The sequence below is a fragment of the Ambystoma mexicanum genome, chromosome 1p (assembly GCF_040938575.1).
Source record: "Ambystoma mexicanum isolate Mex_15411 chromosome 1p, UKY_AmexF1_1, whole genome shotgun sequence".
Classification (NCBI taxonomy): Eukaryota; Metazoa; Chordata; class Amphibia; order Caudata; family Ambystomatidae; genus Ambystoma; species Ambystoma mexicanum.
Genome location: NC_090921.1, coordinates 302,389,442 through 302,404,029, shown reverse-complemented (window position 1 = coordinate 302,404,029; position 14,588 = coordinate 302,389,442). Strand labels below are relative to the sequence as shown.

Genomic DNA, 14,588 nt, shown 5'->3' with positions numbered 1-14,588 from the left:
ATGTAGAACCTTTACAAAATTTAAAATCTTACAGATAATCATTTATTCAACTACAAAAATGGCTCTAATTCATTCTCAATATATTTACAAAAACTTGCCAGCTCATATATTAAGGGTTTGTGTAATCCCTGCATCATTCTGGACCACAAAACGTCAAGGCAGTCCTCAAATTCAATCTTCACAAATTTCATCAATTTAAGTGTCCTTATGTTCTTAAAATGCGGACAATACAATATAAATTGTTTCATAGGGTTCATTGCATTCAACAAATCGATATCCCACACAATTATTTGATTTATTCATTTCCCAGTTCTTAGTTCTTTCTCTTGTATGGTATAGGTTCAGTCTAAAGCGAATATATACCTTTCGAATATTTTCACAAGGAAATAACAAAACATGATCTTAACGTGGAATGTGCTGTTTAACATATAGACCATATTCTTTATATAGCCCATAGGTCTTAATTAAATCAATTGTTATACACCAATCCATTTCAAACAGTTTTTTCTTAGCAAAACCAGGACGATATTGTATATCCTCAACAGTTATATTTACATTGTCTAAGATTTGTTGCATTTTCAATTGATAGTTAAAAAAAGATTTAGAAGTTTAAGAGCCCAACATTTTATTCAAGTCCATATACAGTGAATATGTTGGAGGATAATGAATCTTAACATAATTGGACAACTGTCTCCATTTCCAACGAGTTGAGAGTGAAACCAGCCCCAATTCATGTCGGATAATGGCATTTGGAACCGACATTGGAAGAAACATTGCAGATTTTAAAAGAGAGCCTGTAAACTATCAAGCGTAATTGTCATGTCACATAGACAAATATCTAATGTATACAATATGGCACTTTCAATTTTTAATGTCATAAAATCTATTAGCGGGATTAAAGAGAATTTGCAATATTGGATAAAAATCCTTTTCATTTGAGATAATAGTGGGTGAGTTTTATTTTTAATGATAATAGACCAAGAGTTAATGGAGTTGAGGGCTGATAAATAATACCCTAGATAAATTGCATTATTCACACAACAAATTTGTGTATTCAAAATTTGCCATCTAAGATTGCCTCTTTTTGATTTAACTCCAAAAGTCATAATGGCAGTTTTAGCTGGGTTAGGTGTCAAATTATGTGCTTTTGCAAAGGTCTCAAATAATGAGAGTTTAGTTTGCAGCCTTACCGGGGTAGGGTCGAAAAAAATAATATTGTCAGCAAATGCAATCCATTTCAACTAAATACTCCTCACTTTGACAGAAAACAAATTCCCATTTTCCCAATTCTCACCCAGGTCAGATAGATATAAGTTAAACAGGGTGGCCGCAAGGTTACAACCCTGTTTCAAACCAATTGTTGTACAGATAGGAGCAGTAGTACCACCTTCTGGAGAAATTCTTATTCTATACAATGTATTTTTGTACAACTTAATGATCCAATACATCAACACAGTTGGAATCCCTATCTTCATCATTTTCTTCCACAATAAATTGCGGACAACCGTGTCGAAAGCTGAGCTCATGTCAATCATTGCTATATAGACAGGATTAGAATTATTTTCTTTTGCTCCAGCAATAACATGCGACATAATAAAAGCATTTAGGGTTGTGCTCATGTTCTTCCTAAATTCAGTTTGGTATTTCAAGTACAAGCCATTGACCCCAATTACTTTCTCTAGTTCATTTAAGAGAAGGATTGCAAAAATCTTAGCCTCAGTATCAATTAATGATATTGGGCGATAATTCTCTGGCCGAGATGGATCACCCTTTTTAAGTATGGGTACTATATTTGCGGTTAGCCATGAGGGTGGGGCATCCCCGGACTTGATAGAATCGAACTTATTGTTTATAATGCCAGCCCACAGCACGGGATTCGCATTATAAAGACATGGGGGAAGGCCATCAGGTCCTGCAGCTTTTGAGTATGACAACCTGGAAATTGCCCAGATAATATCACTGCAGTTCCACTCCAGCCTTTGGATACTAGAATATTCTAGAGAAACATCTGGGACAAAACGAAATTTGCAAGGCAGTTGATATTTAACCTTTATAAATGTTTGCCATGTCTGCTCGGGAGTACAATTCGGCGAGAACAGTGCCACACATTTATTATCAGCTTTCAAGGTGCGCCAAATTACTCGCGTATCATGAGCCAAAATGGCATGAATTAATGTACAATTCACCTCGTTATGTCTTGAAATACGAGCAGATCTCAAATTGTGTTTGTATGCTAATAAAATTCTATTCCTCCTTGCCACCTTCGATGCCCAAGTTGCTTTTCTTTAAAAATCTCAACGCCCTATTCTTATCCCTTTTTAATAGTTTACATGTGTGATCATATAAGTGTGTATGTTTCACATTATTTTGTGTTTTGCCAAACCGTTCAAGTGCTGTAGCAACTATTTCGGAATAATGCGTGCACAATGTATTTTCATAATTTCCCCCTGCTCGTCTAGTCCTCTCAATCTCTGAGGATATTTGTTTAACAACAAAATTACAGGTCCCTCGATTCCATCTGATGGAATGCAGAGGTCGATCAGTTTCTACCACTGCCAAGGTTATATATGGCATAAGCGAATGCCATTTCAATTGAATAAAAGTAGAAAGTTGTGCATGATCTCCAATCTCAATCTGACCTATTACTAGCGGTGCCATATGCATGATGAGATTGTGGGATACATATATATAATCTATCGTTGAGTACATCGTGCCTCTTGCCCATGTTTTTCCAAGTTTCATATCATTTCTAACCATTAAATCCATATCCCACTCTGTGAGGAGTTCTCTAAATTTAACTCCTCTACTGCGAGAAAGAGTGGACGATTTAAATTCATGGGTTTCAGTCAGATCTCTGCAGTCACAATTAAAGTCACCGCCTATAATGATTTCACAAGACTGGTATCTGCCAGATATATGTAATAAGCATGCATCAAGTTCATCCAACATCTCTTCAACTGTCGAGGAGGCGGGATTCCAGTATAGGGAAAGTATCATAAGTGAGGAATATCTAAGTGAGGGTATAGTAAGATCCCCAATATACTGGCAGATTCCCAAACCAATTCAAATTGAGCCTGCAAGGATATCTTAACTCCAACCATCAGACCCCCAGATGGGTGCCCTAGCAGGGATCTCCTTGCAGGTGAAGAAAAAAATCAAGTAACCAGGAATCACAAATGGCTCAGTTTTCATCGTTTCTTGTACCATTATTATTGTTGGTTGGTCTTCATAGGTTAAAGCAGAGTGCCACTTCATTAAGTTTACATGTCCACAAGAGTTCCAAGATATAATTTTCATGCTCATATCATTGAATGGCTATTTAGCAGGAATAGATGTTTTTGGACATAAGATTGCCGAAAGCCTAGGTTCCAACCACGGTAGCCCTTTTGTATTGGCTACAAATTTCAATATTTCCAACATTCCTCCTTCCAAACCTACTTCGGATTGCGTACAAGGCCTACCTGCTTCTTCGATCTTTTCAACGCCCTTGCCCGGTGTTTCTAAGAATAGTATGGCCTCCGACTCACAATCAAAAGTAAACAGCACCAAACCCTCATTTTTTATTTCCTCACGGCTAAACCAGATAAATTTTATTATTGCCTCAGAGCTAAGGTAACAGATAGCCCTGTGATTGTTTGCACTTGCCAAAGAAATCCTTGTAATATCTTCAGATTTAATCATTCTCAATTGAGGTATTTTTGAGAATACGGAGAATACATAGGATCGATTAATGCGATTATCCGCCAATGTCCTTTCATTCCCCTCAAATCCAATAATATACTGTCTTTCAGATTCAATTTGTTGTGGCCTAATGAAAGGTGTATTTATTTCTGTATTTGTTGATATTACTGCTATCGGAGATGCCCTAGTAACCACAAAAAGAGTTTGTAGTGGCGAAATTCTACTGATACCATTTGCATTTTGATTAGGCTCAAGTGAAAATGCACTCTTGCTATTGAATAAGTCGTTTTCCTTGTATGAATTATTCATATTAGTTTGGTTCTCAGATAAGGACCTTCTTAATGCAGGACCATGGATAGATATATGGCTCGTGGCCTAAGAAGTACCCATATGGTTTGCATTGTTTACTTCATTTATTGATAAGTTCCCAGGCTGGGTCCTAGAGAGTGCCTTTCCCTTGGCCATTTACCATCACTACATTCTTCTTTTGGTCCAATAAACAATTTAAGCCTCCAAGGTTCGTCACATATTATTCTTTCTATTTCCTACTTCTAATTGTTTTTCTTTACTCAGCATACATTCATTATTTACATGTATTCCCTTATTTAGGACATTAGTACATATCTCACTATAGGATTTCCTTATAGGTGTTTTAAGGAGACGCCGACACCTCCGTCCTGATGTTTCATTTGACTTTTTGACGTACAGCATCTGCCTACTATAGGGAAATATTTAATTAACATGGATTTTGCTGAGTTTTTAGTAGTGAAATCTATGTCAGACTTTTCATTTTCTTTCTCCTGGTTTACATGGTCTTTAGGAATAATTATGCCTGTTTTTTGATGTGACACAGTTTTGCAAGTTAAAGTTTTCTGAGAGCTTGATTTTGCCGATTGTGTATTACTAGTTTTTTTCGTTCCCGTGTTGATATACACGTCTTCCTTCAATAGCGAAGAAGTACCAAGACCTCCACTTCTCGTGTCCACTATTAAATCAATTGCAGGTGTGAGGGCATCCTGACTCTCTTTGGACAATTGATCCAAGTCAATATGCTCCTCATCTGCAATTTCTAGGATAGAAGTTAATTTTATATCCTTTGCCATTGATTCTTTTTTGTGTAGTAAGACCTCCCTCCTTTTGGCAAGTCTTTTCACAGCATGCATATGCATCCTTTTAGCCCGGCGAGACAAAGGTGGGGGTTACATCAATAGGAATATTTTCAATCTCTGCCTTTTTTTGTTTTTCGATTTCATCCAACAAGACAGATGGACTGTCAGGCAGTTCTAAAGTTGGAGCCTTAGCAATAGGACTAAGCGGCATATCTAAAGGCTGTGCTTTATTCAATAATTGTGAAACAATTGTATCATTTAATGCCGTTATCGATGCTTTAATCTCTCTCAGATCATTCTCACAGTTACACTTCAGCGGCTCAGATGGTACCCCAATTAACTGTCTAGTATGGTCACGCTCCTGGTGACCAGGTTGCAAACATTGCGTACTTTTCTTGTGGCTCACATTTGGAGCCTCTTTGGATCCTTGGCCACATATTTCATATTGCATAGATTTCAGGGTATCAATTGCGGTTATGAAGCACTCAATTTTATCCATCTTGGAACAGAAATAATGCATAATTGCCTTTAATTCCAAATGAGTAAGTTCATGGCCCTTGTCGAGAAGATCTAATATTTTTGTAATCACTGGAAGGGGACTAGGAGATTGATGTTCAGCGCTACCCCTATCAGATTTGCTCCCCTCAGGATCATCATTTATGAACCTTCTTTGATCTTTAGTTTGCTCAGGAGAGTACAATAAAACATGCGAAATCCCTTCAGAACCTCCTTTTCCTATTGTTTCATTGTGAGTTTTCATAGTGTCCCCTCTGCAAGTTGTTTTTAAAATATCCATATTAGATTATCTATGAACAAGTGGGGTCATCATATTAATGGATTGGTTGACCTGTTCGTCTAATTCAGCCATTTTCCTCATAGTTATCCTAAACGGGTCTTCGTTAGAAGTGCAAAGTAGCAATGGAGTTGTACAACGACCCAAACTCACCCTGACTTCTTCATTTTCTTCCTCTTTTATGGAGTTGTGCATACTGGCAGTAGAGACGGCATGAATCTGAGCCAAATAAGTAGCATGTGTTGGAGTATCACTACGATTCAAGTTATCAGCTTTAGCTACTTCTGCTAAAGTATTATTATTAGATGGCTCATTATTAAAAATACTCCTTTTGTGACCTAAAGAGTCAACGATAGTTTCAGTAAAAGCTTTCGATATTGCCTCAGTACACTGCCCACTGCGCAGTCCATTAGCCATTGTTAAAGTGCAGGCAGTAGCTCTGATGCAATATATTAATAAGGAGACAGTTCTCGACCTACTAAATAAATCTCAAAAATAAACAATGACCAATAAAAACTAATCTTACTTTACAATAATAATCTGATAAAATACAAATTAGCACATTATAAGGTGACAAGCGCCTAGCACTTTATAGTGAGGGATCAACAAATTACTGGGATAGAGCTTCGCCCACACCCACCAGCACATAAAATGTAATCATAGAATCTTCATGTTCTAGCGATATATGATTAAGTTCACTGCTTTAAGCACAAACCTGGAAATTAACACTGTTAATAATAGAGATCCTGAGGGATCAAAGTCTCCCTTCTGGATACGGCGCCAAACAGCCGCACAACAGCCAGTGGGCTTTTCACCGTCAGGCTTAACGCCGCAAGGGTGGCTCGAGCGCTGTTTTCAGGCCGCTACCAGTCACGTGATCACACACATGGTCAGACTGACTCCGCCTCCTCCTGGAAGCGGTATGGGACAGGCAAGAACAACGCTCGCAGTCCCTGGATGATGGCAAATACAAAACAAAGTCAGTCGAAATAGTTCACTGCTCACACGCTCTTTTCGATCCAATATGATCTTTACACTTGGTTAAAGCCCCAAGGTACTCCGTAAACTCCTCTGTGGTCTCGTGTGCGTCTGATAGTGTGTGCAGGCGAGAGTGGTGTGTGTAATCTACACCCATCACAATCTCCTGAGGGCTGAGTTGGTGCTCTTTTCCTGGTTGATTTCTCGAATAAAACACTGCTAAAGTTAAGCAGTAATAGCATGACCTTAAATCGTTGCAGATTTTGGCCAACCAGGTCTTAAGGAACCCATTTAACCACTCTACGATTCCGTTGGCCTGTGGGTGGTTCACAGAGCACAGCCTGTGCATGATTCCCAAAAGCAAAGCAATTTCTGCGAACACTGCATTCAAAAAGTGGGTCCCATTGTCGGATTTCAAAACCTCACAAACGCCCCACTGTGGAAATACCGCTCACCAGAAATGCTGCTGAAGACATAGTATGAGGATGTAAGCAGGGACCAACCACAAGCCACTGGGAGAATGGACAAACAATCACAGTTAGATACCAGTAATTGTTGCATCTCATAAGCATATCCATGAAATCTATATGGAGCTCCCGAAAGTGCCCAGGGCGCCTCCCCGTTACTGACCTCATGGTGTTCCGGCAATTCTTTGCAAACTATGCAGTTACCTACAAATCTTCTTACCTGTTCCTGGAGGTTCTGTATGACATTCCTCCAAGAGCTCTGCTGCAACGTGTCAAGAAGTGAGCGACGGGCAGCCCTACAGATAAGGGGTAAATTAGCCACTTTTAATCCACAAAAATAGGCAAATACTCCATAAAAATAAAAATGAGGAGTACAAATACTACCAACAAAAAGTAGCTTTCGCCAGCAAGGTTCCATGGATATCTTTGGACCATTAGTGCACATAGTACCAAAGGAAGAAACTATTATTACTGCCTCATGGTAGATGAAAACCTGTATTTTTTTTATGTGCATGAATAACTAGGAGCAAAGACAATTATTACACAAACATTTCTGTTTTACACCCGCTTATAAAATACAGCCATTGAAAATTGGACTCCCACTTCCAAATCCTATCTAGAGCACTGGCGACGGGTAATGTAGGTGCTTTAGACTAGAGTAACAACGAGCAGTTCTACGGGCATTACTACCTTCTCTGTCGGCTCACACAGCAAATCTGTGGGCAAAAGAACACACCCGCTCTTTTTCCAGAACTCCTGTTCTTCTCTAGTACACCGCTGCCTTGTCTGCGGCATCATTCCAGAGTCCTGTTCAGTCAGTATAATTAGTGTGGATGGGATTAAGGCTTCAGTTAGTCTGGATAGCAGTGCAGCCTGCTGCACAGGGGTCCAGTCAGATCTAAACCCTCTTCTCAGCCACCTCGATAACCCTGAAGGCACAGTGAAGGTCACATACGCAGATAGAATAAATGGTGACTGTCTTCCCCTTACTCATTTCTAGCACCTCCATAAGTGCCACTAGTTCTGCTGCTTGCGCGGAGTAATGCAAAGGCAACCGTTTCTTCAATCTGACCCGGTATGCTGCCTTCCACACACGACCCACAATGGCTGAACCCATATGCCTCTCACCAGTGTCTTGATCAATTGTTGAGGCCCCTGTGATTGATGGAATTTCCAGTTATCTCAGACCCAAATAACCAGACAGACTCAAAGAATATACTACTTTATTATCAGCTAAAATAAAGTAGGGCAATCTGGTGAACAACGAAATGTAGTCCACACACAAGTTTTGATTATACAAAGTCTTTCTACCTCAACATGCTTCATCTGAGGTCATCCTACGTGGCAAACTATAAAACTTATTGCAGGGGGGGGAATTGGTTAAGGGTACAGATGTACCTATATATCATAAGTATTAATAATATCACTTGGTGCCCCTCATCTTGTAGGCACGCCTTGAACCACCTCTTAAAACATAATACAGATAGAGTAACAGCAGCGGGTTGGCACGCTCAACTTTGTTTGGCATGCTGCCACATAACCACTCATGATGGTTTAGCATACTTGTCTCAACCTTGGACATTTGGCTCTCTAGCAGCACATAAGTAAAATGAAACTTGTGCAGAGAACGTCAGACGACTGCCCACATTAGTCAATTAGCCTACCATCTCTCATCAGTTAGACCATGAGCCAAGGCTTCTCGTTTGTAGTTGGCCTTGCTCACAGTTTTCCTCTCTGGGATTTTTAAGGGAGTCAAGGTACATCACCATCTTCGTCTGGGGCTTAATGAATAGGCCTTGTATCACACGTCAGACCACGAATTTGTCCATTTATTTACTGCCATTTGATTTAATTATGCTGAGTGCCATTACTCAGCTTAGCCTCTGGAGACATGGTTGAACCGTCTTACATGTGCTTTCTGCACCCTTGATTGTCCAATACTTGGCACAAGAGAATATGCCCTTCGTTCAGAGCATATCCTGGTTAACTTCCTTTGTGCTTTCCAATTAGGTCTTGCTGTGTCATCCTTAGTCTCAATAAACAGATTTCTTGTATCTTGCATGAAGCCTTTTTCCGCAGTGTTTCCACCCCCCCCCCCCCCCATCTGTAGCCCTGGTTTGTCTCCGTTTGTAGATTCATACTTTAGGATTTCCACAATTTGGAAACCTCTCAGAGATATTAATTCATTATTTGAAACAAAAAGAAAAAAAGAAATATGAAAATAATTATTAGCAAGGGTACATTTTTCTGTTTAGATGTTCTATTTTTGGCCTAGTACCCTTTCTAACAAGGCCTCCCCCTACTATCTGTTTATCATTTAACGGCAACCGTGTTGCTTAGGGTTCTTTCCCTGATAGGACTTTAGTTAATCACTTTAACTTGAATTTGTCCATCTCTCTCTCTAATCTTTACACTCTCTCCCAGAGTTAACCATATTTCTGGTGTTGGTCCACACGGGACTACTGGACGACAGACCTATATATTCCACGCTCTCAAGAATAACCTGTGAGATATCCCCCTGCAGGGTATGGCTGAAAATGCTACATTAAGCTTTACTGACCAACAGATCCAGGACACCATAAGTGGTCCCTCATTTTTTGACCCTATAGGTGACAATCCCCCATTAGGTGCCACAAATACAGGAGACAACATTCTACGTCTTAAAAAGAAGTGTTTCCGTACTGAACTTCACGCACACTTCTTAAGGGAATATTTAAGGAATAGCATTATCCCTAGTGGACTAATAGTGAGAAACACTCCGTGCCTCTTCCAAGATGACAAAGAATACGTAACAAACTTCAGTTATGTGGCAACTAAATGTAGCCGAGATCTAATGGTATTAACCATTACTACGGCCCAACGCATTGCTACTCAAATTCAAAAAGATTTAGATCTAGAGGAAACAACCTTCATCACCAACATAGCCATTACTAATGCCAAGAACCAGTTAACTGACCTTAACAAGCAGTTCTCGGATTTTAAAACTGCTACTCTCACCAGAAAAACTAAGAAACTTCAGAAAGACATTAAGGAATTTCAACTTGAAATTGTTTACCCGTACATTTCGGATAATTACATCAACAATTTGAACACAGGTCCGGCCCAAGGCATAGGCTCACGGACACAGAAAGGTCGCCGGAATAGAGCAACCTTCTCCGGCTCCAGCAGTGGCTCATCCTCTGACGACCAACCTAGACAACCCCTACCACAGGGCCACCCGCTGCCCAACCCAGCCTTCCCCCCACCATCTTTTTATCCTTTTTTAGGGGGTGGTGGTTTTGGCAACCCCCAGTGGGGTTTTCAACAATGGGGTTTCCCACCACGAGGGGGAGGAAGAAACCAACGTCAACGACGCCGACGACCGAGATACTAAACTCCAATACCGATTCTGAAACAATCCCCATATTCAACCTAGCTGATATTCCACTTTCAACGGCAGAAACATCTGTTCTTAACAAGGGTCTATCATTCGTACCGACGGGTCCCACAAACTGGTATGATTCCGAAATGGAGATTCGAACCTTCTTACGCAAAGTAAGGCTACGAACTTTCTTTCATGAACATAACTTAGGCACGGAGGCAGACGAGCAAGACTCTGGGCTACATAACCCCTCTTCCTTCACGCCTTCAGATAGCCAAATACCTACTGAAACCCTTACCTTTGAAAGATGCATCCTGAATGACTTTGCTAAATTACAAACCAAAACAACTAAGACCAAACACAACTTAAGTTTACTGGAAAAACAAGCTTTGATGTCACTACAGAAAAATAAAAACATTATCATTAAACCTTCAGATAAAGGTGGTGGCGTGGTCATTATGACCACTGACCAATACAAAGATATGGTATTGGCACTACTTAACGACACAGATAGTTACACTATCCTTCGTAAAGACCCAACACAAGAAATCTGTCAAGAGATCCTAGAAACCGTAAATTTCGCTTTACAACGCGAATGGATCACCAAAAAAGAATCTGAATTTCTAATCAAAACACGAGGAAGAACTCCTTGTTTCTATGCACTTCCAAAAATTCATAAAGATCCCATTAATCCACCAGGCCGCCCGATAGTTTCTGGCTGTGGCTCCATTCTTGAACCACTCTGCAAATTCATTGACTTCTTCCTACAACCTATTAGTATAAATACATCTACCTATCTTAGGGACACTACACATACTATTACCATATTTGAGGGCATAGATTTTGACCCCACCAAACAACTTTTGGTAACTATGGACATCAAGTCCCTGTATACAAGTATACCACAGGAGGAAGCGATCGAATGTATACGGACATGGCTCACTGCCGAGCTCCCAACTGACCGAACTCCCACCAACTTTATCCTTGAACTTATGTCAATAGCACTACGGAAAAACTTTTTTAGCTTTGACAATTTACTGTACCTACAGACAAAAGGTACTGCCATGGGCGCAGCTTTTGCTCCCAGCCTAGCAATCCTATTCATGGCCAAATTCGAACAAGACTTTGTACTTTCCAACATTAACACATGACAGCCCCAAATTAGCCATTGGTACCGATACATAGATGACGTGATTTTCATATGGACTGGCACCACCCTCCAACTGATGTCCTTCTGGGCCTGGCTCAATACATGTAATATTGACATTCAGTTCACTATCGAGCATAGTGCTTCTGAGATTAAGTTCCTGGATTTGTCGATTCAACAAAAAAATGGCAAACTTATATGTAATTTGTATCGCAAACCTACATCCAGGAACACCTTGTTGCACTACTCTAGCAACCACCCTACTCATGTCAAGGACAACCTCCCATACGGACAGTATCTGCGAATACGCAGAAACTGCACAACACCTGAAGACTTTAACTACCATGCAGACAATCTAACCACCCGCCTAAAAGCACGAGGTTATCCTAAAAAACAGCTTGAGCAAGCCAGGAAAAGGGCACGAAACAGGAATAGAGAAACCCTTCTCGAGTTACAACGTGATACCCAAGACACCAAGGAAGATCGTCTTACGTGCGTTGTCACTTTTGGAACCCACACATCACAAATAAAGAAGATCAGTAAACACTGGCACATAGCACGCCTTAACCTTCCGGAAGAACCAATTCCCCGATTTGCATATAAAAGAACAAAAAACATTAAGGAACATCTAGTACATTCCCAATTTCAACCAATTAAGAATTCCACACGAACATTAAGACCACTGCAGGGCCATCACCCATGTGGCAACTGCGTGGCCTGCCAATTTACGAAGAAAATGAGCAGTTTCCAAATTGGACAACGCAAATGGCTTCTGAGGGACCTCACAAACTGCAAAAGCCAGAATGTGATTTACTGTATCGAATGCCCCTGTGGACTACGATACATAGGTCAAACAACAAGAGCAGTTAGCATTCGGATCTCGGAACACAGATCTAGAATAAGGTGTAAGAATCTCACATCACCTCTAGTTACACACTACATGGAGGCTAACCACACACCAAACAATCTTTTTTGGTGGGTACTCGAGAAAATCAAGGGGAGCCCCGACATTCAACACAGTCTTCTTAGGAAGGAGTCTAGATGGATACATCGATTAAACACTTACCATCATGGGCTCAATGAAATCTTTCAGCCAGTAATATGACCATTGTGACATATGTCCGCTTCCACGTCCCTGCCCACCACTAATTAGCCTCTCCTCACGCGCATTAGCCCTCACCGACAAACTGCGACAAACTAAGTTTCTGTTGCTCCTTGTTGTTGCTATATATTAAACATACGCACAGAGCTATGCATTCCTCCCCCTTTTCCTCCAGGCTCAGTGTAATACTTTATATGAGGCTGACAGCCACACTTTCCTCACACCGAGGCACACTGCAAATCGATACTCTCTCCCAGCATACCTGAGTGACTCGTTCTCTAGTCACCATGACAACGATCGACTACGCGGCCTCTACGCACGCGTGATCGTCCCGGCCCCGGCTTCCCTGAGCAGGCAGCCACAGTCCACACACACCCTCGAATCAGATGAGACGGCTGAGACAAGCCTCCAGCCTCTCCCCTTCCCAGCGGATGCCTGCTAAGCCTTACAGCAGCTGAAAAAAGCATTGCAGCGGGTAAGCGTTAAAAGGGTTTCTCTTTCTTTCTCTCCCTCTTTCTGACCTTTTCAACAGGCACGTCTCTTCCTCGCATGCAGCCCTCAACCCTTCATGCCACCGGCTTGCTCCCTACTTAATACTCCTTTTGAAGCCCATACATTTGGCATCTCAACTCATGTAATTGAGCTCTAAACACCCAGACCGGCAGCCGTACTGTGTGTTTTTTGTAAGTTTCGCGTGCACTTGGTATCATTAATACACTTTCGCCTCCGAACACACAGCGCGTACCTTTGGAGTTATCATGGTCCTAGATACTAGCACTATCAGCCACCACGTCAAGTCTCATATTTTTGTGCATAGGATTTAAACCACTATCCTAATATCCTACGAACAAACGAGTCCTGGTGCTTAGTTGTGTTTTTCTTCTCACACAGGCAACAGCCACCAGCCCAAAGTGAACAACCACATTCCACAATAACGGTGACAGAGGAGAAAATTTACCCATACGGCGCAATCTCTCTACTACTCGGCAAATTAATCCAGGTAGAGCATTTTTCTCTCGCTTTTGCCACATGTAGCTATTTAGCAATTATGTATTAGCACCACACAACCCGGGCGCCAGACCCCCGATTTATAGTTTTTTGCTCCTCTCTTTTCCATCATCTTTATACCTTATGTAGGATATCACCAAGACGAGACTGTGACTTTACCTGAGAGTTCTCACTCTTCACATAGACGCCTGGTCCTGTCGCCTGATTTCCCTCCCTGTGTGGCCCACACCCGAACCTCTGGGATCTCAAACACCGGCAGGTAAGCCGACCACCGGTGCCGAGAGTTTCTAAATATTTTTATTTGTATAGCGCCCTAAGTACTAGGGGCCACTACCTCTCTATATCCACCCTTCTGACTCGATATCCATATACTTCCCACAGGGTCCCCAACTAGGAGCCCTGATGAAGGCGGACCTATCGTAATAGAATAACCGCCGAAACGTGACGAAGACAGGGATTCAAACCATACATACATATCCCTGTTCGTTTGGAGCCTACATTCCGGTTCCAACCATCAAATCTCACGTTGGCAAGGATAAAAAAGATATCTTGTATCAAAGACCCTGCAGCATTAATTGCTTGAAACTAACAATTGCAAAAAGGGACTATCATTGAACAATACCTAGAAATTGGGCCATGATACTCGTTTATTTACTGAACCAATATCACATGTATGTCCTATTTGCACTCTTCTTTATGATTTAATCATTATAATGTAAAGAAATGAATATTAATCCAATGTTCTTTGTGTTTTTTGTTTTTTATTGTGTCAAAACACTTATGCACATTGTAATCTCTTTCTACAAAAAAACGTTGCTTCCTAAATGTATTATGTGGATGTATTTGTATTTTGTTCTATTTTTTGGTTGAGATTATAACTGTTGACTTCCGATTATGTGTTCTGGTTTTCTTTAAATATATGTTTTTGATGTCCTCGGAGGT

The 14,588-nt window shown here is 40.9% G+C and overlaps 1 protein-coding gene and 1 long non-coding RNA gene across 5 annotated transcripts in view; one reads left to right on the top strand and one right to left on the bottom strand.

The window, feature by feature from the left end:
- Positions 1–14,588, bottom strand: part of TMEM259 (transmembrane protein 259) — a 648,432-nt gene that overhangs the window by 582,403 nt on the left and 51,441 nt on the right. The window lies entirely within an intron of this gene.
- Positions 13,372–14,126, top strand: LOC138504949 (uncharacterized). The gene is made up of 3 exons (XR_011280031.1): positions 13,372–13,638; positions 13,776–13,905; positions 14,028–14,126. It is a non-coding gene; the product is annotated as an uncharacterized lncRNA (long non-coding RNA).